Raw genomic sequence first — 14,270 nt, 5'->3', positions numbered from 1 at the left:
CCGCGCTGTAACTGCAGGAACCAGAGCTAGCTCCGATCCCTGCCATTAACCCCTTAGATGCAGCGATTGAAAGCGATCGTTGCGTCTCAGTGGTTTGTAGCAAATCGGCAGCCCTGCCATGCGATGGCAGGTCTGCCAACTGCTACTATGGCAACAGGAGGCCTAACAATGGCCTCCTGTCTGTCATTACGGAAGCAGATTTGGCCCCGCCAGGAAGCGGCTCCTGAGTGGCTTGCTGTCAGTGAACAATTTACAGTTCTAATACATTGCACTACATAGGTAGTGCAATGTATTAGAACATCAATCAAACAGTTGGACCTTCAAGTCCCCTAGTGCGACTTAAGAAAAGTCTAAAAGTTAAAATAAACGTGGTAAAAAACAAAATAAAAGTTTCAAGTAATCAAATAAAACGCAATAGACCCTTTTTCCCTTATCAAGTCATTTATTATCGAAAAATAAAAGTAAAAATACATATTTAGTATCGCCGCGTCCGTAACTACCTGAACTATAAAAATATTTTGTTATTTGTCCTGCGCAGTAAACAGCGTAAAAAAACCCTAAAAAATACTGCCAGAATTGCTGTTTATTTTTGGTCACTTTGTCTTTAACTATCGTAACTTTAAAAAGTGATCAAAAAGTCGCATGTATCCAAAAATGCCTATAAAAACTATAGCTCGTCTCGCATAAAATAAGCCCTCATGCAGCTCGGTCGATGAAAAAATAAAGTTATGGCTCTTACAACATGGCGACACAAAAAAATACATTCTTTTTACAAAAGTAATTTTATTGTGCAAAAAGTTGTAAAACATAAAGTACTATAAATTTGGTGTCGCCGGTATCGTGCCGACCCGCAGAATAAATGTAACATTTACTTTTATGACGCGTGGTGAACGCTATATAAGAAACGAAAAAAAAACTATATCAGAATTGCTGTTTGGTCACCTTGATAAAAGAGATCAAAAAGTCGCATGTATGCCAAAATGGTACCAAAAATAACTACAGCTTGTCCCTCAAAAAAACAGCCCTCATACCACTACGTCTATGAAAAAATAGAATTAGTTAGGCCTCATTCACACGGCAGGGTTTCCCGGCCGGGTGCCGGCCGTTCATAAATCGGCCGGCACCCGGCTGCATTAGGAATAATAGACCCCTAATGGGGCTATTCACACGACCGATTTTTTGACGGCCGGGAAAACCGGCCGTCAAAAAATAGGACATGCTCTATCTTCGGCCGGGTACCCGGCTGCCTGGCTCCCATAGAAGTCTATGGGGCCGGGTAATACACGGCCATCACCGGGATGTGTCCCAAGTGATGGCCGGGTTTTCCGGCGCTTGCCGCTCTATCTCCTCCTCCTCACAGCGCAGAGTGCATGTGAGGAGGAGGAATTGATGCCATTCGGACGAATGGCATCGCTGTACACTGTGTGGCAGGGACGGGGTGTACAGCAGGTGGAAGGGAGCGCTGCGCTGGCTCCCTTCCCCTGCTTGTTTTAAAAGCACCCTGGCCCGGCGACACCTTCGATGGCGCCGCTAGCAGCTGCAGCTGCGGCTGCTACTACTGTAGCGACGCCACTATAGCAGAGCGGGGAGGTATCTCCCCGCTCTGCTATGTGCTAGCCGCACTTTAGCTCCTTGAAGGAGCGGAATCCCCGTGTTTTCGGGGATTCCGCTCCTGGACAGAGCGCTTGATCTCTCTGTCCATATTTGGGCAGTGACATCAGGGGAAACTCCTGAACCGGAATCCCCGAACACATGGGGATTCCCCTTCAGGAGTTGCCGCTGATGTCACTGTCTGGATCTGCCCGCCCCGGCACGGATGCAAAACTTAATGCAAACCGGCCGGGCAAAATGGCCGATTTTACCGGCTGATACTCGGGCTCGGGAACGACCCGGTCGTGTGAATCCCGCCTTAAGGCTCCAATTAATCAGGAAAGAAAGGGGGATAAGAAACGACACCATTAATCAATGCGACACTGGCCTGTGCATGAAGAATTGCTTCACAGCACAACACACATCTATGGATTATTTTGCCCCGTTATTATACCACCTGACTATGCCCCTGATGTACTCTGCGCAGTTTACATACATACATTATAAACTAAAATACCAGTAAAACTTCAAGCAAAACTACTACCAAGCAAAATCCACGCTCCAAAAGCCAAATTGCGCACCCTCCCTTCTGAACCCTACAGCGTGCCCAAACAGCCGTTTACTTCCACATATATGGCAACAACAAACCAGGGAAAACCCTTTTAATAATTTTTGGGATGTGTGTCTCCAGTGGCATAAGCTGGGCACAACATATTTGCCACTGAAATGGCATATTTGGGAAAATTTGCTATGTTTACTTTGCGCCACCCGCAGCGCATTCATTTATGGAAAATACCTTTGTGGCGAAAATGCTGACTATACCCCTTAATAAATGCCTTGAGGGGTGTAGTTTCCAAAATGGGGTCACTTCTCAGGGTTTTTTTTTAATTATTTTACATCCGAACCTCTGCAATTGTGAACAAATACTTTGTAAGTCGCCAAATTAGGCCTCAATTTCCCATGGTATTCTCTCACTCCTGAGCCCTGTCGATTGTCCAGGCAAAAGATTAGTGCCACATGTAGGGTGTTTCTGAAACCGGGAAACACCGCATAATAATTAGAGAGTTGTCTTTTTATGGTGGCACAAGCTGGGCACCACATATTGGCGTATATATGGAAAAATTCCCACTTTCACTCTGCAACATCTAGTGCACACTAATTTTGGAAAACACCTGTAGGGTTAACATGCTCACTACAACCCTACGTAAATATCTTGAGGAGTGTAGTTTCCAAAATGTGGTCACTTCTGGGGGGTTTCCACTGTTTTGGTCCCACAGGGTCTTTGCAAATGCGACATAGCACCCAGGAAGCAATTCAGTAAAATGGCACTCCGTCCCTTCTGAGCCCTACGGTGTGCCCAAACAGCAGTTTATGACCACATATGGGGTGCTTTTTCACCTTTAACTTGTTGAGAAAACCAAAAATTTTGAGCTAAAGCTACGTCGTCTTGCAAAAAAATAAAAATAAATGCTCACTACACCCCTAGATTAATTTCTCAGGGGGTGTCGTTTTGTAAATGGAGTCACTTTTGGGTAGTTTCCGCTGTACTGGTACCTCAGGGGCTTTGCAAATGCGACATGGTGCCGAGAATCCAATCCAGCAAATCTGCGCTCCAAAAGCCAAATGGCGCGCCTTCCCTTCTAAGCCTTGCCCTGTGCCCAAACAGCAGTTTCTGACCACATATGGGGCATTTACATACTCTGGAGACGTTGCTTTACAAATGTTGGGGGGGGGGGGGGGGCTTTTTCTTTTATTCCTTGTGGAAATAGATTTTTGTTTTTTAAGCTTAATCCTCATCTTATTGGAAAAATGTATTTTGACGTCCAAATTCTAATAGTGGTGCCTAAAATATACTCAAATAAAAAGAAAGGACCCAAAATCCACTAGGTGCTTCTGAGGCCAGTGTTTCAGTCCATTAGCACACTAAGGCCACACGTGGGATATTTCTAAAAACTGCAAAATCTGGGCAATAAAATATTGAGTTGCGTTTCCCTTGTAAAGCCTTCTGTGTTACAGAAAAAAATTAATTAAAAACTAATTTCTGCAAAAAAAATGAAATTTTTAAATTTTACCTATTCCTGTGAAACGCCTAAAGGGTTAAGAAACTTTCTAAATGCTGTTTTGAATACTTTGAGGGGTGCAGTTTTTAAAATTGATTTATGGGGGGATTTCTATTATATAGGGCCCTCAAAACCACTTCAGAACTGAACTGGTCTATGAAAAAATTGCCTTTTGAAATTTTTCGTAAAAATGTGAGAAATTGCTGCTAAAGTTGTAAGCCCTGTAACGATCTAGAAAAAGAAAAGGATGTTCAAAAAACTATGCAAATAAAGTAGACATATGGGGGATGTTAACTAGTAACTATTTTGTGTGGTATTACTATCATTTTTACAAGCAGATACATTTAAATTTAGAAAAATGCAAATTTTTGAAAATGTTCTATAAATTTTGGTGTTTCTCACAAATATTGAGTTTATCGACTACATTTTTTTCACTAACATAAAGTCTATGTCACGAGGAAACAATCTCCGAATTGCTTGGATAGTTAAAAACATTCCAAAGTAATTACCACATAAAGTGACACGTCAGATTTGAAAAATAAGGCCCTGTCCGGTAGGTCAAAAGTAGCCACAGCGGGAAGAGGTTAAAGGAAAAAATGGAAAAAGGTGTTTTTTTTTAACATTTAATGAAAAAATAAAATAAAAAAATGCAAAAAGTTAAATTAATTTCAGTAATTTAATTAAAAAAGTGAAACTCCTGTGTCCTAGCAGCAGCACCCATGGGGATATTCTATCCTAGAAGATAGGACAGGTGGTATCAACTTATTTGAATTAATTGGCTACCCAATAAGAGCTAGCATCACCGTGGCCACAGAGTAGAGTGAGCTCTGAGGCTCTGTGGAGTTTATAAGCCAGCCTGCGTGTAGCAGATAGTAACTGATGATGGCTCTGGACAGAACACGGGTAACTCAATCTGTTGGTTAATGTTCTGGAATGAAGGCACTTTTGGTATGAAATAAGGTAATGTCCTCATCAGGAAACGGTCCTGAAGGAAAAGTAGATAATGTTCAGCTGATCCAAGAACCTGTATGTCACTGACACTCTTGGCTTTTATAGCTACTAGAAAACAGACTTTAGCAATTAGATATTTCAATGCCACTGACTGTAAGGGCTCAAACGGGGGTTCACAGAGGTGGCTGCGCACCACACCTAAATCCCACTTAGGGACTGGATCAGTTACTGTTGGTCTGATCTTTTGGACTGCTTTTACGAATCTCTGAATGAGGGGTTCAGATAGTTTCCTGCCTAAGAAGGCTGATATTTGTACTTTTATTGTGCCTGGCTTGAGCCCCCTTGTCAAATCCCTCCTGTAGGAAATACAGTATGTTCTGGAGGAGGAGGAGGGAAGTTGGTGGTCTTTGCAGCATCTCAGAAATGCCAACCTAATCTTGCCATAGGTCTTGTTGGTCGCAACCCCTCTAGGTTGTAAGAGGGTGTTGATGACCGTGTCCGCCAGTCCTGAATCGGCTAAAAGGGAGCGATCAACCTCCATGCTGTTAACTGGAGACGGTTTAGATGGGGACAATAGCGATTGCCTTGTGTCACAAGGGATGGAATCTGAGGTAGAATCCAGAAGTTACCCTAGCTCGTTGACCTGAGTAGAGAGAACAATGCTCTCTTTGGCCAGAAAGGGCAGATGGCAATTGTCGAGACTTGTTCCCGTTTGATCTTCTGTAAGATCATCGGGATGGGCGGGAATATGTACGCCAGGTGGAACTGCCATGGTATGGATAGAGAGTCTATGATCCACGGGTTGTCTGCCCTGAACAGGGAGAAAAATAGGTCCACCTTCGCGTTCTCTCGTGTGGCCATCAGGTCCACTTGTGGTTGACCCCAGTATTCCACTATATGATTTGTAGACCTGTTGGTTTAGAGACCATTCTCCTGGTAGCGGAAGGTCGCGGCTCAGCCTGTCTGCTATAATGTTGGGGGTCCCTTTTTTATATGCACAGCTGTTGAGCATATACTTCTGCCTATGATCTGATCGGTGGCACTTCTATAAGAAGGGCTATGGATTGAGTGCCTTCCTGGTGGTTCAAGTAGGAGACTGTGGTCGCATTGTCGGAGCGAACTCTAATCGCTTTCCCCTGGACGGCTTGGTGAAAAGGGCTGTCTTGACCGCTCGCATCTCTGCGATTTGAGGATAGACACCTCTCGGTCGGAGACCATGTGCCCTTTTACCATTTGTCCTGCCATATGAGCTCCCCAACCTGAGCTGGACACGTCCGTCGATATGTCGACCCATGACTGGGGGGCAAAGGATCTGTCTTTTTTTTTTTTTTGTGTTTGTTTTTTTTAGGCTAAACCACCATCTTAGGGAGGCTCTCATGTCTCTGGAAATGATCACTGTATTGTCCAGAGTTTTTAGGTCTCGGTTCCAAACCTTCAGGATTTGCTGCTGCAGTGGTCGCATGTGCCATTTTGCCCACTCTATAGCCTCGCTGGCCGATGTCATCAGACCCAGAACTTTTATCGTCAGACGAATTGATACTGGCCTGAAAGGGCTGAGATTTAGTGCGGCCTCCTGTATACGACCTGTCTTTCTGATGGAAGGTACATCATCTGTCGAGTATTCAAGAAAAAACCCAGGAATGTGGGATTTTTCCCCATTGGTGAGCCATCCCAATGCTTGAATCTCTGACCACAAGATTTGTAGATGGGTTTTGAGGGCTCCCACTGAATTGGCTTTTATCAACCAATCGTCCAGATAGGGTATTATGGAGATACCTTTTCTCTTAAAACTGGCTAATACTGCCACCGTGACCTTGGTAAACACGTAGGGGGCCGACTATATCCCGAAGTGTAGAGACATAAATTGTAGATGTATCAACTCTCTCTGTATCCAGATGGCAATTCTCATAAATTTCCTGTATCTTGGATGAATCGGTACGTGGAGCTACGCATCTTTTAGATCTTTTGTGGTGAGAAAATTCCCTTCGTCCAGTAGAGCGGGTACCGAACTGATGGTATCCATTCGGAATTTTGTTTTGCGTATAAGCTTGTTTAGATATCTGAGATCTATTATTGTTCTCCATTTTCCCGCTTGCTTTGTAACTAAGAATACTCTTGAATAGACTCCTGTCTGGAGTTCTGCGGTGGGAACCTTTTTCTAGAGCTCTCATGTCTATAAACTCTAGAATAGCCCTCTCTAGGAGAGACTGTTTCGTATTGGCAAATTTTGAAGTGGCAAGGAATTTGTCTGGGGGGTGCGATATGAATTCTATCTTGTAGCCATTTTTTACTATGTGTAGCACCCAACGGTCCTTTATAGATTTTTCCCATTGGGGGTATTTCTCTGGCGTCAGAAATCCAGCTTCTTGCTAAGGGCTGGATTGTTTCTTCCCCTATCTCAGACGTTTTTTAGCCGCCTCGCTGGGAGCATTGTATACTTGTAGCGTCCATGGCCACGGGCCGTCAGGTTTACTCACCTCCTGTCGCCCGCAGCCATAGATCCGTGAGCACTGGTCCCCATCTCCTTCCTAGGAGACGTCAGCGCTCATGTCTGCTGTATCCCGTGGGGTGCGCGTGCACGCTCGTGCACGCTCGTGCCCGGCCTTAAAGGGCCAGCGCGCGCACAAGAGGAAATCCTCATCAACTGCCCATGATTTCCTGGTCTATAAGAAGCCCCCATCCCTTCTGATCCTTGCCTGAGCGTTGTTCGTCATCCCTAGTCTGTCTTGCAAATGGTCCCTTAGTGTTTCCCGCTCCAGTTGTTACCTGTTCCTGTATCACGTGCTGTTCTTGTTCCTGTGCCTACTAGTGACAGAGTTGTGTCTTCTGCACCTGCTGTCGTCTGCCACGTCCCGTGTCGTCTGCCACATCGGATACTACCCGCCACGTCTGGCACTACCTGCTGAACCAACCCCCATACGTACTGAAGCCACAGCCGCTGTCTGGACAAGTTCAGGTAACCAAGTGTTACTACTATTATAGACTTTCATATAGACTGTGACCTGGTCAGCTGCCTCTCTGCTACGGCGGAGCGGCCTAGTGGGTCCACATACCTTGGGACCGTGACACTGTTTGAGGAGGAATTTTCCCCTCTATCTTGTCTCCCCGCCCGACTTTGACTTCTAGGCTGGCCACGAAAGGAGGCTTTCCATCTACGTTTCCCTGACTGAGGGAGAGATTTACCTTGTTTGCTAGATGGATTCTCTATTAGGGAATCCAATTCCACCCCAAACAGCCAAATAGGCTGAAACTCCATGGAGCAAGGTGCATTCTTAGGGTATGTTCACACGAGGGCGTCCGTAACGTCTGAAATTACGGGTATGTTTCAGCCTGAAAACATCCCCGTAATTTCAGCCGTACCGGCATGTGCAGGCGCTTGAACGCCGGGTCAATTACGGACGTAATTGGCGCTGCTATTCATTGGAGTCAATGAATAACGGCTCCAATTACGGCCAAAGAAGTGACAGGTCACTTCTTTGACGCGGGCGTCTATTTACACGTCGTCATTACGTAAGTACCGTCACGACCGTAATGACTCAATTAATAAAGTTAATATGTAATTTAAACCACAAGGTGAACACCGTAAAAAAAAAACACAAAAAACAATGGCAAAATTGCTTTTTTTTTTCCATTGCCCTCAAAAAAGTCATAATAAAAATCAATCAATAAGTCCCATGTACCCCAAAACAGTACCGATCAAAACTACGTCTCGTCCCGTAAAAAAACAAGCCCAAAACATCACTACATTGATGGAAAAATAAAAAAATGACGGCTCTTGGAAATCCACGATGCAAAAACAAATAATTTTAGTTCAAAAGTGTTTTTATTGTGCAAAATTTCTAAAACCTAAAAAAACTCGACGTATGTGGTATCGCCGTAATCGTACCGACCCATAAAATAAAGGTAACGTGTTATTTACACCGCACTGTGAACAATGTCAATTTAAAACGCACAGAACAATGGTGGAATGTCAGGATTTTTTTTTCTAATCCCCCCCCAAAACAAAAGTTTATAAAAGTTAATCAAAAAATTATATGTACCCTAAAATGGTGCCATTAAAAAGTACAGCTAATCCTCCAAAAAACAAGTCCTCATACAGCTATGTAGACGGAAAAATAAAAAAGTTATAGCTCTTTGAATGCGACTATAGAAAAACTAATAAAATTGCTTGGTCATTAAGGCCTAAAATAGGCTGGTCACTAAGGGGTTAAGAATAAACTGTCCTGTGTGTACATGAGGAATAACACGATTTCCCTAACACCTTCACAGCGGCACTGACAGAAGGGTACCCCTGCCCCCAGGGACCAGAAACAACGAGGAGTATTTACATAAGAGTCCCTCCTCTTACCTGCTTCAGTTGTTAACTGTCCTTTGGGGACGCAAGGAAGAAGCCGGTCAGTGCATGCCAGTGCTTCATGCAGCCTGGTCTCCTTACTGCAGTGGGCAGCTTTATCGGGCTGTTAAGCCTCTCCCGTCCTTTGGCAGAAGTCCTCACATGAAAGGCTGCCCATGGGTGCTTTAAGCGCTCTTCTGTGGAGGGAATCGGGCAAGGGGTTAGAGCGCGGTGAGTGTGATGCCCTAGTCTCCCTGGGCTGGGATTCCCTCTCCAGCGTGAACAGAAGGAGTGGCGCATGTGATGTCCTCACGACGAGCTCTCTGATTGGCCAGAGATGTTGGGGCGTGTCTACAGCAGGATCCCGGGGTTTGGTGCCAAATTTAAATAAAGTGCCTCCTATCTGCTGTAGCACGCTGGTACTATCCTGGAGAGTATAGGACCATACGTCTACCCCTGATGAGCCTATGGAGCCACGCAAGACTATGAACCGTGGAAATGCCCTTAGCCCGGTAAGGCCCCTCCTCCTGTTCCTTCCACCTTGTACCTGTATGTCCTGGGTCAGTTGTGGATATAAGGGATGCCTTTTTTTAATTTTTGTAATATATTTGTATACTATTAGGGTATGTTCACACGGCCTATTTACGGACGTAAATCGGGCGTTTTTGCCCCGAATTACGCCCGAAAATAGCGCCTCAATAGCGCTGACAAACATCTGCCCATTGAAAGCAATGGGCAGACGTTTGTCTGTTCACACGAGGCGTATATTTACGCGCCGCTGTCAAATGACGGCGCGCAAATAGACGCCCGCGTCAAAGAAGTGACCTGTCACTTCTTTGGCCGTAATTGGAGCCGCTATTCATTGACTCCAATGAATAGCAGCGCTAATTACGGCCGTAATTGACGCGGCGTTCAAGCGCCTGCACATGCCGGTACGGCTGAAATTACGGGGATGTTTTCAGGCTGAAACATCCCCGTAATTTCAGCCGTTACGGACCCCCGCCGTGTGAACATACCCTTAGGGGAAAGATGTAGCCGCCAGGAAGTCCTCTTCTAAAAAATGTGCGGTTTGCTGAAGATCCTTGTCTTTTTCCTACAAGAAGCCTCTCTGTAAGAAATGCATTGAGAAGATGTAACTGAGGATTCGTCCTCCTTCTTGGATAATTTACAGACCCTAATTAGAGAAGAGGTTGCTTCTGCTATTGATTCACGGTTATCACAGACTGATTCTGTGCATCTTTCCCTACCCTCTAATTTGGCCGTGGCAGGACCTTCCTCCTACCATGAAGTGGACAGTATGTGGCTCAGTGGTTAGCACTATTGCCTTGCATCACTGGGGTCCTGGGTTCAAATCCAACCAAGATGTTGCATGGAGTTTGTATGTTCTCCCTGTGTTTGCGTGGGGGTACTCCGGTTTCTTCCCACACCCCAAAAACATACCAATAGGGAATTTAGATTGTGAGCCCCAATGGGGACAGTAAAAAAAGAGGATCTCTGTACAGCGCTGCTTAATATGTTGGCGCTATATAAGTAACTGAAATAAATAAATACCTGATGAAGGGGAGATAATTGACTGGCTCAGGATTTATAGAGGAGATGACTGCTGAAAAAACTAATTGTGTGCCGTTCCATGTGAAGGGGATAGTCTATTTGGATCAGGAATGGATGATATTTTGGCGAACGCCTCAGAAGCCTAATTTGTGTGCAATGATAATACTAAGCAGCCACCCCTCTCGTGAATAGTAGGTGTGAGAGTGACTGTTTATCAGTATATTGCACCTGTGGGATCTCCACTTATATAACAATTGTGGCTTGTCTGCATCCAGTTGGAAAGTGTTCTTAAAACCTACCCTTGTATCGAGTGAGTATGGCTTTTCATTCTGTGCTTTTGTAGTAACTATGTCCCCTTTTTATTTTATTTTTTGTGTGTGTAACAAAAAGTTTCCCATCGGAGCCAAAAAAAATTCACCAACGCCAATCCTTTCGAAACCAGAGAAAAGGTAGACCAAACAACAGGAGAAGAGGTGCAGGCAGGTCCTATCATCAATTCAGGGGAAGAAGAAAGGGGTTTCTCTTTAATCCACACTTTAATGACCATCGCTCCAAATGATGCCAGATTTCCAGTAGGAGGCCTATTTTATTTTTTTTTTTTTTTTTTTAATTAACCCAACCTGGGAAGACATCACAGCATCCTCTTGTATTAGAGGAATAATCCAGGCTATAGATTGGAGTTAGAAAATTATACTTCATCAAGAGACATGACCATAAAAAAAAAAAACTATCCTCCTTTGGATCAAGCCGCTCTGGTGAAAGAAATTTAGTCTCCTCCTGATACAAGTCCTAATACCAGTCTGAACTTGTAGTTAAAAAGAAGGTTTCTACTCCCCAATGTTTTTGCTAAGGAAACCGAATGGCTCAGTCAGAGCAATTATAAATTTAAAAGCCCTGAATCAATATCTAAAATACAAAAAATTCTAAATGGAGACCAATCACTTGACGGTAAACATCCTATGTCAAGACTCCTTCATGGCATCTCTAGACCTGAGCAATGCTTATTACCATGTTCCTATACACCAGAATTCTCAGAATTGCAGTATTTGTGGATCAGCAATGGTGCCACTTCCAGTTCCTAGCGCTTCCCTTCGGTCTGTTTGCAGCTGCCAGAGTATTCTCAAAGATCATGGCTGAGGTGACTATGTTCTAACATGTACAATCTGGATGCCTTTTAGAATACCTGGATGATTTCTTAATCTTGGCTCCATCAGTGGTGGCTCTATTATCACCTCTTCAGTTCAACCAAAAGACCTTTACAAACTCAGGATGGCTAATAAACTTAGAGAAATTAGATCACTTTCCAAGCAAGAGAAAAATGTTTTTGGTAATTCTATTGGACTCTCAGAAAAGGATGTAATTTCTTCCGGAACAAAAACAGTCTGATCAACCAGATTTCAAGTTTCTGCTCTGTCTCTTCAGTTACCATCCGAGAGGTAATGAAATTATTAGGAGTACTGACATCCACAATACCAGCTGTATTTGTGGGCCCAGGCCCACTCGAGTTCTCCAGAATTTTCTTCTTTCCTCTTGGGACAAAAAAAAAAACAATCCCCTCTAGACAAAAAGATCAAGAGTGAGAACTCCTTGAGCTGGTGGATGATCACAAAGAATCTCCGAAGAGGAGCACAATGGACACCTCCGAATCAGATGATAATTACCATGGATGCCAGCAAGAGGAGATGGGTAGCCCACTCTTCAAATTAATTCGTCCAGGAAACCTGGAATCCGTCACTAAACTCCACATCCTCAAACCTGAGAGAACTGACGGCAGTATGCAAGGCTCTGAAAGCCCTAAACTTTGTGTCAAAGGATCGCCGTTTAAAACTCCTATCAGACACCAACTTCACGGTAGCCTATCTCAACAGTCAAGGTGGCACAAGAAGCCACAATTTATCTCCGGTAGCAACCCAGATATTTTGTTAGGCGGAGAAGAATGCTCCGTCCCTAATGGCAGTTTACTGAAAACAACATAGCAGATTTCTTCAGCAGGGAGTCTCAGAGAAAAGGTGAATGGAAACTGAACAGGTGAATCTTTCGGTCAGTATGGAAGAAATGGGGGATAACTCCAGCAGAATTTTTCAAGTGCCAAATCTATTTTTCTTTGGCAAGAAAGGACAACCCATAGATGCCCTTTGCCAACCATGGCCAAATGATCTTCTGTATGCTTTTCCGCCCTTCTCTCTCATTCCCAGGACTCTAGCCAAGATCATCATGGAAAAAACATGTCATCCTGATCATCAGCTCCCTTTTTGCCCAAAAGCTCCTGGTTTCCACTGCTTCTCCACCTATCAAAAGGATCTTACTGGACTCTGCCAATCCTTCCGGATCTGATGTCTCAAGGGCCAATTATTCACCAGTCAATTCATCAACTACGATTAACAGCCTGGAATCTGAATGTTCTCTCTTGAAAAGTAAGGGGTTTTCTGTTAAAGTTGTTTACGCTCTGCTCCTTAGTCGTAAAGAAATAACTTCCAAGATATACCTTTGGAAAACCTTTCTGACATTCTCCAAGGACAAATGGGACTACTCTGCCATTCCAGATGTTACACTGGTGGTGTTTTTTTTTTTTTTCTGCAGGCTGTTTTAGACAAAGGGATTAAACCAAGGTTCATGTGGCTGCTCTTAGTGATATTTTTTTGGGACACTAAACTAGCTGATCTCCCTTTAGAGAAAAGATTCATCAAAGGGGATTCAAGGCTCCGTCCAGCTGTACACTTGGTACTAACAGTACTTACCAGTTCTCCTTTTGAGCCCATTGAAAACATCCCAATAAGGTTATTAAACTTTAACCCCTTTAGGACACAGCCTGTTTTGGCCTTCAGGACACAGCCTATTTTTTCAAATCTGACATGTGTCACTTTATGTGGTAATAACTCCGGAATGCTTTTACCTATCCAAGCGATTCTGAGATTGTTTTCTCGTGACATATTGTACTTTATGTTAGTGAAAAAATTTGGTCGATAAATTCAATATTTATTTGTGAAAAACTTCAAATTTTAGCAAAAATTTGCAAAAATTTGCATTTTTCTAAACTTAAATGTATTTGCTTGTGAAACAGATAGTAATACCACACAAAATAGTTACTAGTTACCATTTCCTATATGTCTACTTTATGTTTGCATCATTTTTTTTCACGTACTTTTATTTTTCGAGGACGTTACGAGGCTTAGAACTTTAGCAGCAATTTCTCATATTTTCAATAAAATTTCAAAAGGCTATTTTTTCAGGGACCAGTTCAGTTCTGAAGTTGCTTTGAGGGCCTTATATATTAGAAAGTCCCCATAAATCACCCCATTTTGAAAACTGTACCCCTCAAGGTATTCAAAACCACATTCAGAAAATATTTTAACCCTTTAGGCGTTTCACAGGAATTAAGGCAAAGTAGAGGTGAAATTTACAAATTTCATTTTTTTTGCCGAAATTCATTTGTAATAAAAAAAAATCTGTAACACAGAAGGTTTTACCAGAGAAACGCAACTCAATATTTATTGCCCAGATTCTGCAGATTTTAGAAATATCCAACATGTGGCCCTAGTATGGTAATGGACTGAAACACAGGCCTCAGAAGCAAAGGAGCACCTAGTGGATTTCGGGGCCTCCTTTTTTTAGGAATATATTTTAGGCACCATGTCAGGTTTGAGGAGGTCTTGTGGTACCTAAACAGCCGAAACCCCCCCCAAAGTGACCCCATTTTGGAAACTACACCCCTCAAGGCATTTTTCTAGGGGTATAGTTAGCATTTTGACCCCACAGTTTTTTTGCAGACTTTAGTGGAATTAGTC

At 43.5% G+C, this 14,270-nt stretch overlaps 1 protein-coding gene across 4 annotated transcripts in view; it reads left to right on the top strand.

The window, feature by feature from the left end:
- Positions 1 to 14,270, top strand: part of MAP3K4 (mitogen-activated protein kinase kinase kinase 4) — a 192,361-nt gene that overhangs the window by 13,106 nt on the left and 164,985 nt on the right. The window contains exon 2 of one of the 4 annotated variants that reach the window (XM_075862558.1): positions 7,411 to 7,557. The exons of the other annotated variants lie outside the window; for them this stretch is intronic. The gene's annotated coding sequence lies outside the window, so the exon portion shown is untranslated. The remainder of the gene's footprint in view (positions 1 to 7,410; positions 7,558 to 14,270) is intronic. 4 annotated transcript variants of the gene reach the window in all.

Source organism: Rhinoderma darwinii, chromosome 4 (genome assembly GCF_050947455.1).
Source record: "Rhinoderma darwinii isolate aRhiDar2 chromosome 4, aRhiDar2.hap1, whole genome shotgun sequence".
NCBI classification, from domain to species: Eukaryota; Metazoa; Chordata; class Amphibia; order Anura; family Rhinodermatidae; genus Rhinoderma; species Rhinoderma darwinii.
This window is presented reverse-complemented; position numbering and strand designations above follow the sequence as displayed.